The 20,092-nt window shown below is 51.3% G+C and overlaps 1 protein-coding gene across 4 annotated transcripts in view; it reads right to left on the bottom strand.

Annotated features, from left to right (window-relative positions):
* Window positions 1-20,092, bottom strand: part of lpar3 (lysophosphatidic acid receptor 3) — a 151,752-nt gene that overhangs the window by 62,081 nt on the left and 69,579 nt on the right. For all 4 annotated transcript variants that reach the window (XM_072510323.1, XM_072510322.1, XM_072510324.1 and 1 more), the window contains exon 2: window positions 12,360-12,447. The gene's annotated coding sequence lies outside the window, so the exon portion shown is untranslated. The remainder of the gene's footprint in view (window positions 1-12,359; window positions 12,448-20,092) is intronic.

Here is a 20,092-nt window from a genome sequence, read left to right as displayed (position 1 = left end):
TCCAATTTGCCAAATTTCCTGGGCTCTTACCTTCGCTATCAGTCTCCCATGTGGGGCCTTATCAAAAGCCTTGCTGAAGTCCAAACACATACCTGGTCAGCTCTTCAAATAATTAATTTGAGTTGTTCAGACATGACTTCCCCTTAACAAAACCACGCTGACTGTTCTTGATTAATCCCGGCCTCTCCAAATGCAGATTCATTCTGTCTCTCAGAATTGCTTCTAATATTTTTTGTATGTGTCCATGAGTGTGCGCGTGTGTATATTTTTTTAAAAATTCATTGAAGGGATGTGGGCTTCGCTGGCCTCCCTAATTGCTCTCAAGTGCTGCCTTCTTGAACCGCATCAGTCAATGTGGTGTGAGTACACCCACCGTGCTGTTTCAGAGTGAGTCCAGGAACTTGACCCAGCGACAGTGAAGGAACGGCAATATATTTCCAAAACAGGATGGTGAGTGGCTTGGAGGAGAACTTCCAGGTGATCGTGTTCCCATGTGTCTGCTGTCTTTCCTTGTCTTTCTAGATGGTAGTAGTTGAGGGTTTGGAAGGTGCTGTCGAAAGAGCCTTGGTGAGTTCCTGTAGTGCATCTTCCAGATGGTACTGTGCTTCGGTGGTGGTGGGGGGGTTGGGGGGGGGGGGGGTGAATGGTCATGGAAGGGTTATCAAGCGGGGCTGCTTTGTCCTGGATGGTGCCGAGCTTCTTGAGTGTTGTTGGAGCTGCACTCATCCAGGCAAGTGGAGAGTATTCCATCACACTCCTGATCTGTGCCTTGCAGATGGTGGACAGGCTTTGGGGAGTCAGGAGGTGAGTTACTCACTGCAGGATTCTGAGTGTGCGTGTCTGTGTGTGGTGTGTGTTTGTCTGGTGTCTGTATATGTGTGGTTTTGGGTGTGTAGTTTTGGGTGTGTCGTGGAGAGGTTTTGGTTGTGTGGTTTTGGGTGTGTGGTTGTGCGGTTTTGCATGTGTGTGGGGGGGGGGAGGGGAGGTATAATACGTCCACGGAGACAGATGTCCCTTCAATTAACAAAACCAACAGAGGTACGACCATGTGCATTCAGCTCGCTGTCTACACCGGGAGTGCATTCAACTTGCTGTCTACACCGGGAGTGCATTCAGCTGGCTGTCTACACCGGGAGTGCATTCAGCTCGCTGTCTACACCGGGAGTGCATTCAACTTGCTGTCTACACCGGGAGTGCATTCAGTTCGCTGTCTACACCGGGAGTGCATTCAGCTCGCTGTCTACACCGGGAGTGCATTCAGCTTGCTGTCTACACTGGGAGTGCATTCAGCTCGCAGTCTACACCGGAGTGCATTCAGCTCGCTGTCTACACTGGAGTGCATCCAGCTTGCTGTCTACACCGGGAGTGCATTCAGCTCGCTGTCTACACTGGGAGTGCATTCAGCTCGCTGTCTACACCGGGAGTGCATTCAGCTCGCTGTCTACACCGGGAGTGCATTCAGCTCGCTGTCTACACTGGAGTGCATTCAGCTCGCTGTCTACACCGGGAGTGCACTCAGCTCGCTGTCTACACCGGGAGTGCATTCAGCTCGCTGTCTACACCGGGAGTGCATTCAGCTCGCTGTCTACGCTGGGAGTGCATTCAGCTCGCTGTCTACACTGGAGTGCATCCAGCTTGCTGTCTACACCGGGAGTGCATTCAGCTCGCTGTCTACACTGGGAGTGCATTCAGCTCGCTGGCTACACTGGGAGTGCATTCAGCTCGCTGTCTACACTGGAGTGCATTCAGCTCGCTGTCCACACCGGGAGTGCACTCAGCTCGCTGTCTACACTGGGAGTGCACTCAGCTCGCTGTCTACACCGGGAGTGCACTCAGCTCACTGTCTACACCGGGAGTGCACTCAGCTCGCTGTCTACACCGGGAGTGCATTCAGCTTGCTGTCTACACTGGGAGTGCATTCAGCTCGCTATCTACACTGGAGTGCATCCAGCTTGCTGTCTACACCGGGAGTGCATTCAGCTCGCTGTCTACACCGGGAGTGCATCCAGCTCGCTGTCTACACTGAAGTGCATTCAGCTCGCTGTCTACACCGGGAGTGCATCCAGCTTGCTGTCTACACTGGAGTGCATTCAGCTCGCTGTCTACACCAGGAGTGCATCCAGCTTGCTGGCTACACCGGGAGTGCATTCAGCTCGCTGTCTACACTGGAGTGCATTCAGCTTGCTGTCTACACTGGGAGTGCATCCAGCTTGCCGTCTACACTGGAGTGCATTCAGCTCGCTGTCTACACCGGGAGTGCACTCAGCTCGCTGTCTACACTGGAGTGCATTCAGCTCGCTGTCTACACCGGGAGTGCATTCAGTTCGCTGTCTACACTCGGAGTGCATTCAGCTCGCTGTCTACACTGGGAGTGCATTCAGCTCGCTGTCTACACTGGAGTGCATTCAGCTCGCTGTCTACACTGAGAGTGCATTCAGCTCGCTGTCTACACTGGAGTGCATTCAGCTCGCTGTCTACACCGGGAGTGCACTCAGCTCGCTGTCTACACTGGGAGTGCATTCAGCTCGCTGTCTACACCGGGAGTGCATTCAGCTTGCTGTCTACACTGGGAGTGCATTCAGCTCGCCGTCTACACTGGAGTGCATCCAGCTTGCTGTCTACACCGGGAGTGCATTCAGCTCGCTGTCTACACCGGGAGTGCATCCAGCTCGCTGTCTACACTGAAGTGCATTCAGCTCGCTGTCTACACCAGGAGTGCATCGAGCTCGCTGTCTACACTGGAGTGCATTCAGCTTGCTGTCTACACTGGGAGTGCATCCAGCTTGCCGTCTACACTGGGAGTGCATCCAGCTTGCCGTCTACACTGGAGTGCATTCAGCTCGCTGTCTACACCGGGAGTGCACTCAGCTCGCTGTCTACACTGGAGTGCATTCAGCTCGCTGTCTACACTGAGAGTGCATTCAGCTCGCTGTCTACACTGGAGTGCATTCAGCTCGCTGTCTACACTGAGAGTGCATTCAGCTCGCTGTCTACACTGGAGTGCATTCAGCTCGCTGTCTACACCGGGAGTGCACTCAGCTCGCTGTCTACACTGGGAGTGCATTCAGCTCGCTGTCTACACCGGGAGTGCATTCAGCTTGCTGTCTACACTGGGAGTGCATTCAGCTCGCCGTCTACACTGGAGTGCATCCAGCTTGCTGTCTACACCGGGAGTGCATTCAGCTCGCTGTCTACACCGGGAGTGCATCCAGCTCGCTGTCTACACTGAAGTGCATTCAGCTCGCTGTCTACACCAGGAGTGCATCCAGCTCGCTGTCTACACTGGAGTGCATTCAGCTTGCTGTCTACACTGGGAGTGCATCCAGCTTGCCGTCTACACTGGAGTGCATTCAGCTCGCTGTCTACACCGGGAGGTCACTCAGCTCGCTGTCTACACTGGAGGGCATCCAGCTTGCTGTCCACACCGGGAGTGCATTCAGCTCGCTGTCTACACTGGTGTGCATCCAGCTTGCTGTCTACACCGGGAGTGCATTCAGCTCGCTGTCTGCACTGGGAGTGCATTCAGCTCGCTGTCTACACTGGGAGTGCATTCAGCTCGCTGTCTACACTGGAGTGCATTCAGCTCGTTGTCGACACTGGGAGTGCATCGAGCTTGCTGTCTACACCGGGAGTGCATCCAGCTTGCTGTCTACACCGGGAGTGCATTCAACTTGCTGTCTACACTGGAGTGCATCCAGCTTGCTGTCTACACTGGGAGTGCATCCAGCTTGCCATCTACACTGGACTGCATTCAGCTCGCTGTCTACACCGGGAGTGCACTCAGCTCGCTGTCTACACTGGGAGTGCACTCAGCTCGCTGTCTATACCGGGAGTGTACTCAGCTCGCTGTCTACACTGGGAGTGCACCCAGCTTGCTGTCTACACCGGGAGTGCATTCAGCTCACTGTCTACACCGAGAGTGCATTCACCTTGCTATCTACACTGGAGTGCATATAGCTCGCTGTCTACACTGGGAGTGCACTCAGCTCGCTGTCTACACCGGGAGTGCACTCAGCTCGCTGTCTACACTGGAGTGCATCCAGCTTGCTGTCTACACTGGGAGTGCATTCACCTTGCTATCTACACTGGAGTGCATATAGCTCGCTGTCTACACTGGGACTGCACTCAGCTCGCTGTCTACACTGGGAGTGCATCCAGCTCGCTGTCTACACCAGGAGTGCATTCAGCTCGCTGTCTACACTGAGAGTGCATTCACCTTGCTATCTACATTGGAGTGCATATAGCTCGCTGTCTACACTGAGAGTGCATTCAGCTCGCTGTCTACACTGAGAGTGCATTCAGCTTGCTGTCTACACTGGGAGTGCATTCAGCTCGCTGTCTACACTGGGTGTGCATTCCGCTTGCTGTCTACACTGGGAGTGCATCCAGCTTGCTGTCTACACTGGGAGTGCATTCAGCTCGCTGTATACACTGGGAGTGCATTCAGCTCGCTGTCTACACTGGGAGTACACTCAGCTCGCTGTCTACACTGGGAGTGCACTCAGCTCGCTGTCCACACCAGGAGTGCATTCAGCTCGCTGTCTACACTGAGAGTGCATTCAGCTCGCTGTCTACACTGGAGTGCACTCAGCTCGCTGTCTACACTGGGAGTGCACTCAGCTCGCTGTCCACACCAGGAGTGCATTCAGCTCGCTGTCTACACTGAGAGTGCATTCAGCTCGCTGTCTGCACTGGAGTGCATATAGCTCACTGTCTACACTGGGAGTGCATTCAGCTCGCTGTCCACACCAGGAGTGCACTCAGCTCGCTGTCTACACCGGGAGTGCATTCAGCTTGCTGTCCACACCAGGAGTGCACTCAGCTCGCTGTCTACACCGGGAGTGCACTCACCTCGCTGTCTACACTGGAGTGCATTCAGCTCGCTGTCTACACTGAGAGTGCATTCAGCTCGCTGTCTACACTGGAGTGCATTCAGCTCGCTGTCTACACCGGGAGTGCACTCAGCTCGCTGTCTACACTGGGAGTGCATTCAGCTCGCTGTCTACACCGGGAGTGCATTCAGCTTGCTGTCTACACTGGGAGTGCATTCAGCTCGCCGTCTACACTGGAGTGCATCCAGCTTGCTGTCTACACCGGGAGTGCATTCAGCTCGCTGTCTACACCGGGAGTGCATCCAGCTCGCTGTCTACACTGAAGTGCATTCAGCTCGCTGTCTACACAAGGAGTGCATCCAGCTCGCTGTCTACACTGGAGTGCATTCAGCTTGCTGTCTACACTGGGAGTGCATCCAGCTTGCCGTCTACACTGGAGTGCATTCAGCTCGCTGTCTACACCGGGAGGTCACTCAGCTCGCTGTCTACACTGGAGGGCATCCAGCTTGCTGTCCACACCGGGAGTGCATTCAGCTCGCTGTCTACACTGGTGTGCGTCCAGCTTGCTGTCTACACCGGGAGTGCATTCAGCTCGCTGTCTACACTGGGAGTGCATTCAGCTCGCTGTCTACACTGGGAGTGCATTCAGCTCGCTGTCTACACTGGAGTGCATTCAGCTCGTTGTCGACACTGGGAGTGCATCGAGCTTGCTGTCTACACCGGGAGTGCATCCAGCTTGCTGTCTACACCGGGAGTGCATTCAACTTGCTGTCTACACTGGAGTGCATCCAGCTTGCTGTCTACACTGGGAGTGCATCCAGCTTGCCATCTACACTGGACTGCATTCAGCTCGCTGTCTACACCGGGAGTGCACTCAGCTCGCTGTCTACACTGGGAGTGCACTCAGCTCGCTGTCTATACCGGGAGTGTACTCAGCTCGCTGTCTACACTGGGAGTGCACCCAGCTTGCTGTCTACACCGGGAGTGCATTCAGCTCACTGTCTACACCGAGAGTGCATTCACCTTGCTATCTACACTGGAGTGCATATAGCTCGCTGTCTACACTGGGAGTGTACTCAGCTCGCTGTCTACACCGGGAGTGCACTCAGCTCGCTGTCTACACTGGAGTGCATCCAGCTTGCTGTCTACACTGGGAGTGCATTCACCTTGCTATCTACACTGGAGTGCATATAGCTCGCTGTCTACACTGGGACTGCACTCAGCTCGCTGTCTACACTGGGAGTGCATCCAGCTCGCTGTCTACACCAGGAGTGCATTCAGCTCGCTGTCTACACTGAGAGTGCATTCACCTTGCTATCTACATTGGAGTGCATATAGCTCGCTGTCTACACTGAGAGTGCATTCAGCTCGCTGTCTACACTGAGAGTGCATTCAGCTCGCTGTCTACACTGGAGTGCATATAGCTCGCTGTCTACACTGGGAGTGCATTCAGCTCGCTGTCTACACTAGGAGCGCACTCAGCTTGCTGTCTACACTGGGAGTGCATTCAGCTCGCTGTCTACACTGGGTGTGCATTCCGCTTGCTGTCTACACTGGGAGTGCATCCAGCTTGCTGTCTACACTGGGAGTGCATTCAGCTCGCTGTCTACACTGGGAGTGCATCCAGCTCGCTGTCTACACTGGGAGTGCATTCAGCTCGCTGTCTACACTGGGAGTACACTCAGCTCGCTGTCTACACTGGGAGTGCACTCAGCTCGCTGTCCACACCAGGAGTGCATTCAGCTCGCTGTCTACACTGAGAGTGCATTCAGCTCGCTGTCTACACTGGAGTGCACTCAGCTCGCTGTCTACACTGGGAGTGCACTCAGCTCGCTGTCCACACCAGGAGTGCATTCAGCTCGCTGTCTACACTGAGAGTGCATTCAGCTCGCTGTCTACACTGGAGTGCATATAGCTCACTGTCTACACTGGGAGTGCACTCAGCTCGCTGTCTACACCGGGAGTGCATTCAGCTTGCTGTCCACACCAGGAGTGCACTCAGCTCGCTGTCTACACCGGGAGTGCACTCACCTCGCTGTCTACACTGGAGTGCATTCAGCTTGCTGTCCACACCAGGAGTGCATTCAGCTCGCTGTCTACACTGGGAGTGCATTCAGCTCGCTGTCTACACCGGGAGTGCACTCAGCTCCCTGTCTACACCAGGAGTGCACTCAGCTCACTGTCTACACCGGGAGTGCACTCAGCTCGCTGTCTACACTGGGAGTGCACTCAGCTCGCTGTCTATACCGGGAGTGTACTCAGCTCGCTGTCTACACTGGGAGTGCACCCAGCTTGCTGTCTACACCGGGAGTGCATTCAGCTCACTGTCTACACCGAGAGTGCATTCACCTTGCTATCTACACTGGAGTGCATATAGCTCGCTGTCTACACTGGGAGTGTACTCAGCTCGCTGTCTACACCGGGAGTGCACTCAGCTCGCTGTCTACACTGGAGTGCATCCAGCTTGCTGTCTACACTGGGAGTGCATTCACCTTGCTATCTACACTGGAGTGCATATAGCTCGCTGTCTACACTGGGACTGCACTCAGCTCGCTGTCTACACTGGGAGTGCATCCAGCTCGCTGTCTACACCAGGAGTGCATTCAGCTCGCTGTCTACACTGAGAGTGCATTCACCTTGCTATCTACATTGGAGTGCATATAGCTCGCTGTCTACACTGAGAGTGCATTCAGCTCGCTGTCTACACTGAGAGTGCATTCAGCTCGCTGTCTACACTGGAGTGCATATAGCTCGCTGTCTACACTGGGAGTGCATTCAGCTCGCTGTCTACACTAGGAGCGCACTCAGCTTGCTGTCTACACTGGGAGTGCATTCAGCTCGCTGTCTACACTGGGTGTGCATTCCGCTTGCTGTCTACACTGGGAGTGCATCCAGCTTGCTGTCTACACTGGGAGTGCATTCAGCTCGCTGTCTACACTGGGAGTGCATCCAGCTCGCTGTCTACACTGGGAGTGCATTCAGCTCGCTGTCTACACTGGGAGTACACTCAGCTCGCTGTCTACACTGGGAGTGCACTCAGCTCGCTGTCCACACCAGGAGTGCATTCAGCTCGCTGTCTACACTGAGAGTGCATTCAGCTCGCTGTCTACACTGGAGTGCACTCAGCTCGCTGTCTACACTGGGAGTGCACTCAGCTCGCTGTCCACACCAGGAGTGCATTCAGCTCGCTGTCTACACTGAGAGTGCATTCAGCTCGCTGTCTACACTGGAGTGCATATAGCTCACTGTCTACACTGGGAGTGCACTCAGCTCGCTGTCTACACCGGGAGTGCATTCAGCTTGCTGTCCACACCAGGAGTGCACTCAGCTCGCTGTCTACACCGGGAGTGCACTCACCTCGCTGTCTACACTGGAGTGCATTCAGCTTGCTGTCCACACCAGGAGTGCATTCAGCTCGCTGTCTACACTGGGAGTGCATTCAGCTCGCTGTCTACACCGGGAGTGCACTCAGCTCCCTGTCTACACCAGGAGTGCACTCAGCTCACTGTCTACACCGGGAGTGCACTCAGCTCGCTGTCTACATCGGGAGTGCGCTCAGCTCGCTGTCTACACCGGGAGTGCACTCAGCTCGCTGTCTACACCGGGAGTGCACTCAGCTCGCTGTCTACACCGGGAGTGCATTCAGCTCGCTGTCTGCACCGGGAGTGCATTCAGCTCCCTGTCTACACCGGGAGTGCATTCAGCTCGCTGTCTACACTGGGAGTGCATTCAGCTCCCTGTCTACACTGGGAGTGCATCCAGCTCCCTGTCTACACCGGGAGTGCAGCCAGCTCGCTGTCTACACCGGGAGTGCATCCAGCTTGCTGTCTACACCGAGAGTGCATCCAGCTTGCTGTCTACACCGAGAGTGCATCCAGCTTGCTGTCTATACCGGGAGTGCACTCTGCTCCCTGTCTACACCGGGAGTGCACTCAGCTCGCTGTCTACACTGGAGTGCATTCAGCTTGCTGTCTACACCGGGAGTGCACTCAGCTCGCTGTCTACACTGGAGGGCATCCAGCTTGCTGTCTACACCGGGAGTGCATTCAGCTCGCTGTCTACACTGGGAGTGCACTCAGCTCGCTGTCTACACTGGAGTGCATTCAGCTTGCTGTCTACACTGGGAGTGCATTCAGCTCGCTGTCTACACTGGAGTGCATTCAGCTCGCTGTCTACACTGGGAGTGCATCCAGCTTGCTGTCTACACTGGGAGTGCATCCAGCTTGCTGTCTACACCGGGAGTGCACTCAGCTCGCTGTCTACACTGGAGTGCATTCAGCTTGCTGTCTACACTGGAGTGCATTCAGCTTGCTGTCTACACCGGGAGTGCATTCAGCTTGCTGTCTACACTGGAGTGCATCCAGCTTGCTGTCTACACCGGGAGTGCATTCAGCTTGCTGTCTACACTGGAGTGCATCCAGCTTGCTGTCTACACTGGAGGTGCATTCAGCTTGCTGTCTACACTGGAGGTGCATTCAGCTTGCTGTCTACACCGGGAGTGCATCCAGCTTGCTGTCTACACTGGAGGTGCATTCAGCTTGCTGTCTACACCGGGAGTGCATCCAGCTTGCTGTCTACACTGGAGTGCATCCAGCTTGCTGTCTACACTGGAGTGCATTCAGCTTGCTGTCTACACTGGAGTGCATTCAGCTCGCTGTCTACACCGGGAGTGCACTCAGCTTGCTGTCTACACTGGAGTGCATTCAGCTTGCTGTCTACACTGGAGTGCATTCAGCTTGCTGTCTACACCGGGAGTGCATTCAGCTTGCTGTCTACACTGGAGTGCATTCAGCTCGCTGTCTACACCGGGAGTGCATTCAACTTGCTGTCTACACTGGAGTGCATCCAGCTTGCTGTCTACACTGGAGTGCATCCAGCTTGCTGTCTACACTGGAGGTGCATTCAGCTTGCTGTCTACACTGGAGTGCATTCAGCTTGCTGTCTACACTGGAGTGCATCCAGCTTGCTGTCTACACTGGAGTGCATCCAGCTCGCTGCCTACACTGGGAGTGCATTCAGCTCGCTGTCTACACTGGGAGTGCTTTCAGCTCGCTGTCTACACTGGGAGTGCTTTCAGCTTTCTGTCTACACTGGGAGTGCATTCAGCTTGTTGTCTACACTGGGAGTGCATTCAACTTGCTGTCTACACTGGGAGTGCATTCAACTTGCTGTCTACACCGGGAGTGCACTCAGCTTGCTGTCTACACTGGAGTGCATTCAGCTTGCTGTCTACACTGGAGTGCATTCAGCTTGCTGTCTACACCGGGAGTGCATTCAGCTTGCTGTCTACACTGGAGTGCATTCAGCTCGCTGTCTACACCGGGAGTGCATTCAACTTGCTGTCTACACTGGAGTGCATCCAGCTTGCTGTCTACACTGGAGTGCATCCAGCTTGCTGTCTACACTGGAGGTGCATTCAGCTTGCTGTCTACACTGGAGTGCATTCAGCTTGCTGTCTACACTGGAGTGCATCCAGCTTGCTGTCTACACTGGAGTGCATCCAGCTCGCTGCCTACACTGGGAGTGCATTCAGCTTGCTGTCTACACTGGGAGTGCATTCAGCTCGCTGTCTACACTGGAGTGCATTCAGCTCGCTGTCTACACTGGGAGTGCATCCAGCTTGCTGTCTACACTGGGAGTGCATCCAGCTTGCTGTCTACACCGGGAGTGCACTCAGCTCGCTGTCTACACTGGAGTGCATTCAGCTTGCTGTCTACACTGGAGTGCATTCAGCTTGCTGTCTACACCGGGAGTGCATTCAGCTTGCTGTGTACACTGGAGTGCATCCAGCTTGCTGTCTACACCGGGAGTGCATTCAGCTTGCTGTCTACACTGGAGTGCATCCAGCTTGCTGTCTACACTGGAGGTGCATTCAGCTTGCTGTCTACACTGGAGGTGCATTCAGCTTGCTGTCTACACCGGGAGTGCATCCAGCTTGCTGTCTACACTGGAGGTGCATTCAGCTTGCTGTCTACACCGGGAGTGCATCCAGCTTGCTGTCTACACTGGAGTGCATCCAGCTTGCTGTCTACACTGGAGTGCATTCAGCTTGCTGTCTACACTGGAGTGCATTCAGCTCGCTGTCTACACCGGGAGTGCACTCAGCTTGCTGTCTACACTGGAGTGCATTCAGCTTGCTGTCTACACTGGAGTGCATTCAGCTTGCTGTCTACACCGGGAGTGCATTCAGCTTGCTGTCTACACTGGAGTGCATTCAGCTCGCTGTCTACACCGGGAGTGCATTCAACTTGCTGTCTACACTGGAGTGCATCCAGCTTGCTGTCTACACTGGAGTGCATCCAGCTTGCTGTCTACACTGGAGGTGCATTCAGCTTGCTGTCTACACTGGAGTGCATTCAGCTTGCTGTCTACACTGGAGTGCATCCAGCTTGCTGTCTACACTGGAGTGCATCCAGCTCGCTGCCTACACTGGGAGTGCATTCAGCTCGCTGTCTACACTGGGAGTGCTTTCAGCTCGCTGTCTACACTGGGAGTGCTTTCAGCTTTCTGTCTACACTGGGAGTGCATTCAGCTTGTTGTCTACACTGGGAGTGCATTCAACTTGCTGTCTACACTGGGAGTGCATTCAACTTGCTGTCTACACTGGGAGTGCATTCAGCTTGTTGTCTACACCGGGAGTGCATTCAACTTGCTGTCTACACTGGGAGTGCATTCAGCTCGCTGTCTACACCGGGAGTGCATTCAGCTCGCTGTCTACACTGGGAGCGCATTCAGCTCGCTGTCTACACTGGGAGCGCACTCAGCTTGCTGTCTACACTGGGAGTGCATTCTGCTCGCTGTCTACACTGGGTGTGCATTCCGCTTGCTGTCTACACTGGCAATTTAGCTTGGCCAATCCGCCTAACCTGCACATCTTTGGACTTTGGGAGGAAACCGGAGCACCCGGAGGAAACCCACGCAGACACGGGGAGAACGTGCGGACTCCGCACAGATAGTGACCCAGTCGGGAATCGAACCTGGGACTCTGGAGCTGCGAAGCAACGGGGCTAACCACTGTGCTACCGTGCTGCCTTGAGGTAGCGTCTGTACGTAGTCCAGGATTCTGAGCCGTAGGGAAGAGTTGGGAGGGCGACACGAGGATCTTGATGTCTGCACGAATGTCGCGGTGTCAAAGACACTCATCTTTCGCCGTCTGAAGGTGGCGCTCATGGATTGGATACAATGTCGGGTCTCCAAAGGCGAGTTCAAGAATCGGGATCATCAGCCAAACAAAGACTCACGGAACCCATGACCAGTAACAGAGAGCTTCTTAGGTGGGCAATCATACTCGTTAGCGAGTGATCGCCGAAGAAGAGGTAGGTTCTTGTGGGTGGGTGTGAGAATGTATTTCAGAGTGCGAGAGAGTGTGTGTCTGTGTGTAGACAAGTGTGTGTGTGTGTGTGTGTGTGTTGCTGGAAACTCACTCTTGTGGGATCTGTTACTGATTCATCACAACAGAAAAGGACTCAGGGAGAACATCACTCCCCAATAATTGAAGGGTCATAATGTTAATAATGCAATCCTTACCCAGTACGGCCACAGGCTCCTGCTGTAAACCTCTGCTGTAGGGCGGCAAGCAAAATCCCCCTTTGTCTGCTTGAGAATATCCAGTGTCCTAAAAAGAAGGGAGAGCAGAATGGTTAGAATGTTTCCGTTCTCTTCCATTCAAAAAATGATCATATCCGACAAGAGGGAATCCCACATCTCCTCTTAACGTTCAGTTACCTTCACTGAATTCATCAGTGCTTAGGTGGATTGGCCTTGCTAAATTTCCCTGAGGTTAGGTGGGGTGACTGGGTTACGGGGATGGAGTGGAGGTGTGGATTTAAGTGGGGAGCTCTTTCCAAGGGCCGGTGCAGACTCGATGGGCCGAATGGCCTCCTTCTGCACTATGATTCTATCAGCATCAACACTTTGGGAGTCACCAGTGACCAGAAACGTAACTGGGTGAGCTACATGGCGAGGTCAGAGGCCTGAAATTCTGCAGCGAGTAACTCACGTCCTGACTCCCCACAGCCTGTCCACCATCTACAAGGCACAAGCCAGGAGGGTAATTGAATACTCCACTTGCCTGGATCCATGTAACTTCAACAACACTCAAGAAGCTCAACACCATCCAGGGCAAATCAGGCCACTTGATTGGCACCCCAACCACCGGCTTGAACATTCACTCCCTCCACCAGGAGGCAGCAGCGCCTACCATCTACAAGATGAAACAAGAAGCCTTCAACAGCACCTTCCCAACCCACAAACTCTACAGCCTGGAAGGGCAGCAGACGCTTGGGTAGACAACAACAGGCACATTTCCACAGATAACACACCATCCTGACTTCAAGCTCTTTTCAGCCACTCTCTCCTTGGTGTACGGTCAAAATCCTGGAACCCCGTACCATTAGCATCACTACGGGGTTCATGTGGTGAGTCGCTGCCTCCTGAAGGGTAACTAGTAATGGGCAATATCATACAATCGTAGCAATTACAGTGCAGAAGGAGGCCATTCGGCCCATTGAGTCTGCCCCGGCCCCGGGAAAGAGCACCCTACTCAAGCCCATGTCTCCACCCTGTCCCCGTAACCCAGTAATGCCACCTCACCTTTTTGTACACGAAGGGCATTTTATCATGGCCAATCCACCAAACCTGCACATCTTTGGACTGTGGGAGGAAACCGGAGCCCCCGGAGGAAACCCACGCACACACGGGGAGGATGTGCAGACCACGCACAGACAGTGACCCAAGACGGGAATCGAACCTGGGACCCTTGAGCTGTGAAGCAACTGTGCTAACCACTGTACTGCCCCCAGGCCTTGCCCGTTACACCTAGGTCACATCAATTAACTTATAAAAACAAAATGCTTCGTAATGCCGTCTAAAAGTAAATAACGTTGCCATAGTCCCAGATGACCATTGGCTGCTTCCCCCTTCAGAAGGAAAGCAGACTGGTGGTGATTTAACCTGAGGATTACCACACCTCGGGCGGGATTCTCCACTCCCGCGCCGAAGTGGCCGCGCCGTCGTCAACGCCGTCGAGGTTCACGTCGGCGCGAAACGGCCCCGATCCCGACCGATTCAGGCCCTGACAATGGGCCAGGATCGGGGCCGCTTCATCTACACGCGCCAGGCCTTGTCGCCCGCGTAAAGGCGGCGCCGCATAGATGACGCGGCCGGCGCCGCATAACGGGCGGCATCCGCGCATGCGCGGGTTGGCCAGCGCCAACCCGCGCATGTGTGGTTGCCGTCCTCTCTAAGTCCGCCCCGCAAGAAGATGGGGGACGGATCTTGTCGGGCTGCGGAAGGAAGGAGGTCCTCCTTCAGAAAGGACGGCCCGACGATCGGTGGGCACCGATCGCGGGCCACCCCACATTTGAGGTACCCCCGGTGCAGGATGCCCCCTCGTTCCCCCCGCAGGCCGCCCACCCAGCGTTCATGCACCGTTCACAACGGCAGCGACCAGGTGTGGACGGCGCCGGGGGGAACCCGCCGTTTTGGCCTGGCCGCTCGGCCCGTCCCGGCCTGAGAATAGCGGGGGTGCCGGAGAATCGCCATTTTGGGTGTCTCCGGCGATTCTCCGGCCTGCGGCCCGCGAAACTCGACCGGGCCGTTCCCGCCGCTTGGGAGAATCGCGGGAGGGCGTCGGACCGGCGTCCCGGGAAATTTTGCCGGCCCAGGCGATTCTCCCAACCGGCGCGGGAGTGGAGAATCTCGCCCCTCAGGTGCGGGGCAATGTTGTCAAGGCAGGGCCTTCAAGAATTTTTTTAAAATTTGTTCTTGGGACATGGGCGTCTCAGACTGTGCCAGCATTTATTGCCCATCCCTAATTGCCCTGGAGGGGCAATTCCGAGTCAACCACATTGATGTGGGTCTGAAATCATGTTTAGGCCAGACCCGGGAAGGATGACAGATTTGATTTCCTTCCCTAAAGGACAATAGCGAAGCCGATGTTTTTTTTTACAACAATTGACAATGGTTTCATAGTCATGGTTAGACCTCTCATTTTTTTTTAATGAATTCAAATTTCACCATCTGCAGTGGCAGGATTTGAATCCTGGACCCCAGAGCAGTACTCTGGGTCTCTGGATTACTAGTCCTGGGACAGTACCACTACGCCACCACCTCCCCAATAAGCTCAGCTGGTACGGGGATTGAACCGGTACTTTTGGCCTCGGTCATGAACCGGGATCTTTTAAAAAGTTTCTGATGTGATTAACACGGTACACACAACCCTACAATGTGATTAACACGGTACGCACAACCCTACAATGTGATTAACACGGTACACACAACCCTACAATGTGATTAACACGGTACGCACAACCCTACAATGTGATTAACACGGTACGCACAACCCTACAATGTGATTAACACGGTACACAAAACCCTACAATGTGATTAACACGGTACGCACATCACCCTCCAATGTGATTAACACGGTACACACATCACCCTCCAATGTGATTAACACGGTACACACATCACCCTTAATGTAATTAACACGGTACACACATCACCCTCCAATGTGATTAACACGGTACACACAACCCTACAATGTGATTAACACAGTACACACAACCCTACAATGTGATTAACACGGTACGCACAACCCTACAATGTGATTAACACGGTACGCACAACCCTACAATGTGATTAACACAGTACACACAACCCTACAATGTGATTAACACGGTACGCACAACCCTACAATGTGATTAACACGGTACACACAACCCTACAATGTGATTAACACGGTACGCACAACCCTACAATGTGATTAACACGGTACGCACAACCCTACAATGTGATTAACACGGTACGCACAACCCTACAATGTGATTAACACGGTACACACAACCCTACAATGTGATTAACACGGTACGCACAACCCTACAATGTGATTAACACGGTACACACAACCCTACAATGTGATTAACACGGTACACAAAACCCTACAATGTGATTAACACGGTACGCACATCACCCTCCAATGTGATTAACACGGTACACACATCACCCTCCAATGTGATTAACACGGTACACACAACCCTACAATGTGATTAACACAGTACACACAACCCTACAATGTGATTAACACGGTACGCACAACCCTACAATGTGATTAACACGGTACACACAACCCTACAATGTGATTAACACAGTACACACAACCCTACAATGTGATTAACACGGTACGCACAACCCTACAATGTGATTAACACGGTACACACAACCCTACAATGTGATTAACACGGTACGCACAACCCTACAATGTGATTAACACGGTACGCACAACCCTACAATGTGATTAACACAGTACACACAACCCTACAATGTGATTAACACGGTACGCACAACCCTACAATGTGATTAACACGGTACACACAACCCTACAATGTGATTAACACGGTACGCACAACCCTACAATGTGATTAACACGGTACACACAACCCTACAATGTGATTAACACGGTACACAAAACCCTACAATGTGATTAACACGGTACGCACATCACCCTCCAATGTGATTAACACGGTACACACATCACCCTCCAATGTGATTAAAAAGGTACACACATCACCCTCCAATGTAATTAACACGGTACACACATCACCCACCAATGTAATTAACACGGTACACACATCACCCTCCAATGTGATTAACAAGGTACACACATCACCCTCCAATGTAATTAACACGGTACACACATCACCCTCCAATGTGATTAACACGGTACACACATCACCCTCTAATGTAATTAACATGGTACACACATCACCCTCTAATGTAATTAACATGGTACACACATCACCCTCCAATGTGATTAACACGGTACACACATCACCCTCCAATGTAATTAACACGGTATACACATCACCCTCCAATGTGATTAACACGGTACACACATCACCCTCCAATGTAATTAACAAGGTACACACATCACCCACCAATGTAATTAACACGGTACACACATCACCCTCCAATGTGATTAACACGGTACACACATCACCCTCCAATGTAATTAACAAGGTACACACATCACCCACCAATGTAATTAACACGGTACACACATCACCCTCCAATGTAATTAACAAGGTACACACATCACCCACCAATGTAATTAACACGGTACACACATCACCCACCAATGTAATTAACACGGTACACACATCACCCTCCAATGTGATTAACAAGGTACACACATCACCCTCCAATGTGATTAACAAGGTACACATATCACCCTCTAATGTGATTAACACGGTACACACATCACCCTCTAATGTGATTAGCATGGTACACATCTCACCCTCTAATATGATTAACGCAGTACACACATCACCCTCTAATGTGATTAACAAGGTACACATATCACCCTCTAATGTGATTAGCATGGTACACATATCACCCTCTAATGTGATTAACACAGTACACACATCACCCACCAATGTAATTAACACGGTACACACATCAACCTCCAATGTGATTAACAAGGTACACACATCACCCTCCAATGTGATTAACAATGTACACATATCACCCTCTAATGTGATTAACACGGTACACACATCACCCTCTAATGTGATTAGCATGGTACACATATCACCCTCTAATGTGATTAGCATGGTACACATCTCACCCTCTAATGTGATTAACGCAGTACACACATCACCCTCTAATGTGATTAACACAGTACACACATCACCCTCGAATGTAATTAACATGGTACACACATCACCCTAGAGTATGATTAACATGATACACATATCACCCTCTAATGTGATTAACATGGTACACACATCACCCTCCAATGTGATTAACAAGGTACACATATCACCCTCTAATGTGATTAGCATGGTACACACATCACCCTCTAATGTGATTAACACAGTACACACATCACCCTCGAATATAATTAACACGGTACACACATCATCCTCTAATGTGATTAACATGGTAGACACATCACCCTCCAATGTGATTAACAAGGTACACACATCACCCTCTAATGTGATTAACGCAGTACACACATCACCCTCGAATATAATTAACACGGTACACACATCATCCTCTAATGTGATTAACATGGTAGACACATCACCCTCCAATGTGATTAACAAGGTACACACATCATCCTCTAATGTGATTAACATGGTAGACACATCACCCTCCAATGTGATTAACAAGGTACACACATCACCCACCAATGTAATTAACACGGTACACACATCACCCTCCAATGTGATTAGCAAGGTACACACATCACCCTCCAATGTGATTAACAAGGTACACATATCACCCTCTAATGTGATTAACACGGTACACACATCACCCTCTAATGTGATTAACATGGTACCCATCTCACCCTCTAATGTGATTAACGCAGTACACACATCACCCTCTAATATGATTAACACAGTACACACATCGCCCTCTAATGTGATTAACATGGTACACATATCACCCTCCAATGTGATTAACACGGTACACACATCACCCTCTAATGTAATTAACACGGTACACACATCACCCTCCAATGTGATTAACATGGTACACACATCACCCTCCAATGTAATTAACATTGTACACACATCACCCTCCAATGTGATAAACACGGTACACACATCACCCTCCAATGTAATTAACAAGGTACACACATCACCCACCAATGTAATTAACACGGCACACACATCACCCTCCAATGTGATTAACACGGTACACACATCACCCTCCAATGTGATTAACACGGTACACACATCACCCTCCAATGTAATTAACAAGGTACACACATCACCCACCAATGTAATTAACACGGTACACACATCACCCTCCAATGTAATTAACAAGGTACACACATCACCCACCAATGTAATTAACACGATACACACATCACCCACCAATGTAATTAACACGGTACACACATCACCCTCCAATGTGATTAACAAGGTACACACATCACCCTCCAATGTGATTAACACGGTACACATATCACCCTCCAATGTGATTAACACGGTACACACATCACCCTCTAATGTAATTAACATGGTACACACATCACCCTCCAATGTGATTAACACGGCACACACATCACCCTCCAATGTAATTAACACGGTATACACATCACCCTCCAATGTGATTAACACGGTACACACAACCCTACAATGTAATTAACAAGGTACACACATCACCCACCAATGTAATTAACACGGTACACACATCACCCTCCAATGTGATTAACACGGTACACACATCACCCTCCAATGTAATTAACAAGGTACACACATCACCCACCAATGTAATTAACACGATACACACATCACCCTCCAATGTAATTAACAAGGTACACACATCACCCACCAATGTAATTAACACGGTACACACATCACCCTCCAATGTGATTAACAAGGTACACACATCACCCTCCAATGTGATTAACACGGTACACACATCACCCTCTAATGTGATTAGCATGGTACACATCTCACCCTCTAATATGATTAACGCAGTACACACATCACCCTCTAATGTGATTAACAAGGTACACATATCACCCTCTAATGTGATTAGCATGGTACACATATCACCCTCTAATGTGATTAACACTGTACACACATCACCCTCGAATGTAATTAACATGGTACACACATCACCCTAGAAAATGATTAACACGATACACATAACACCCTCTAATGTGATTAACGCAGTACACACATCACCCTCTAATGTGATTAACATGGTACACATATCACCCTCTAATGTAATTAACAAGGTACACACATCACCCACCAATGTAATTAACACGGTACACACATCACCCACCAATGTAATTAACACGGTACACACATCACCCACCAATGTAATTAACACGGTACACACATCAACCTCCAATGTGATTAACAAGGTACACACATCACCCTCCAATGTGATTAACAATGTACACATATCACCCTCTAATGTGATTAACACGGTACACACATCACCCTCTAATGTGATTAGCATGGTACACATATCACCCTCTAATGTGATTAGCATGGTACACATCTCACCCTCTAATGTGATTAACGCAGTACACACATCACCCTCTAATGTGATTAACACAGTACACACATCACCCTCGAATGTAATTAACATGGTACACACATCACCCTAGAGTATGATTAACATGATACACATATCACCCTCTAATGTGATTAACATGGTACACACATCACCCTCCAATGTGATTAACAAGGTACACATATCACCCTCTAATGTGATTAGCATGGTACACACAT

This window comes from Scyliorhinus torazame, chromosome 7 (assembly GCF_047496885.1).
Source record: "Scyliorhinus torazame isolate Kashiwa2021f chromosome 7, sScyTor2.1, whole genome shotgun sequence".
Taxonomy (NCBI): Eukaryota; Metazoa; Chordata; class Chondrichthyes; order Carcharhiniformes; family Scyliorhinidae; genus Scyliorhinus; species Scyliorhinus torazame.
The sequence above is the reverse complement of the archived record's forward strand: the minus strand, read 5'-3'. Positions and strand labels throughout refer to the sequence as shown.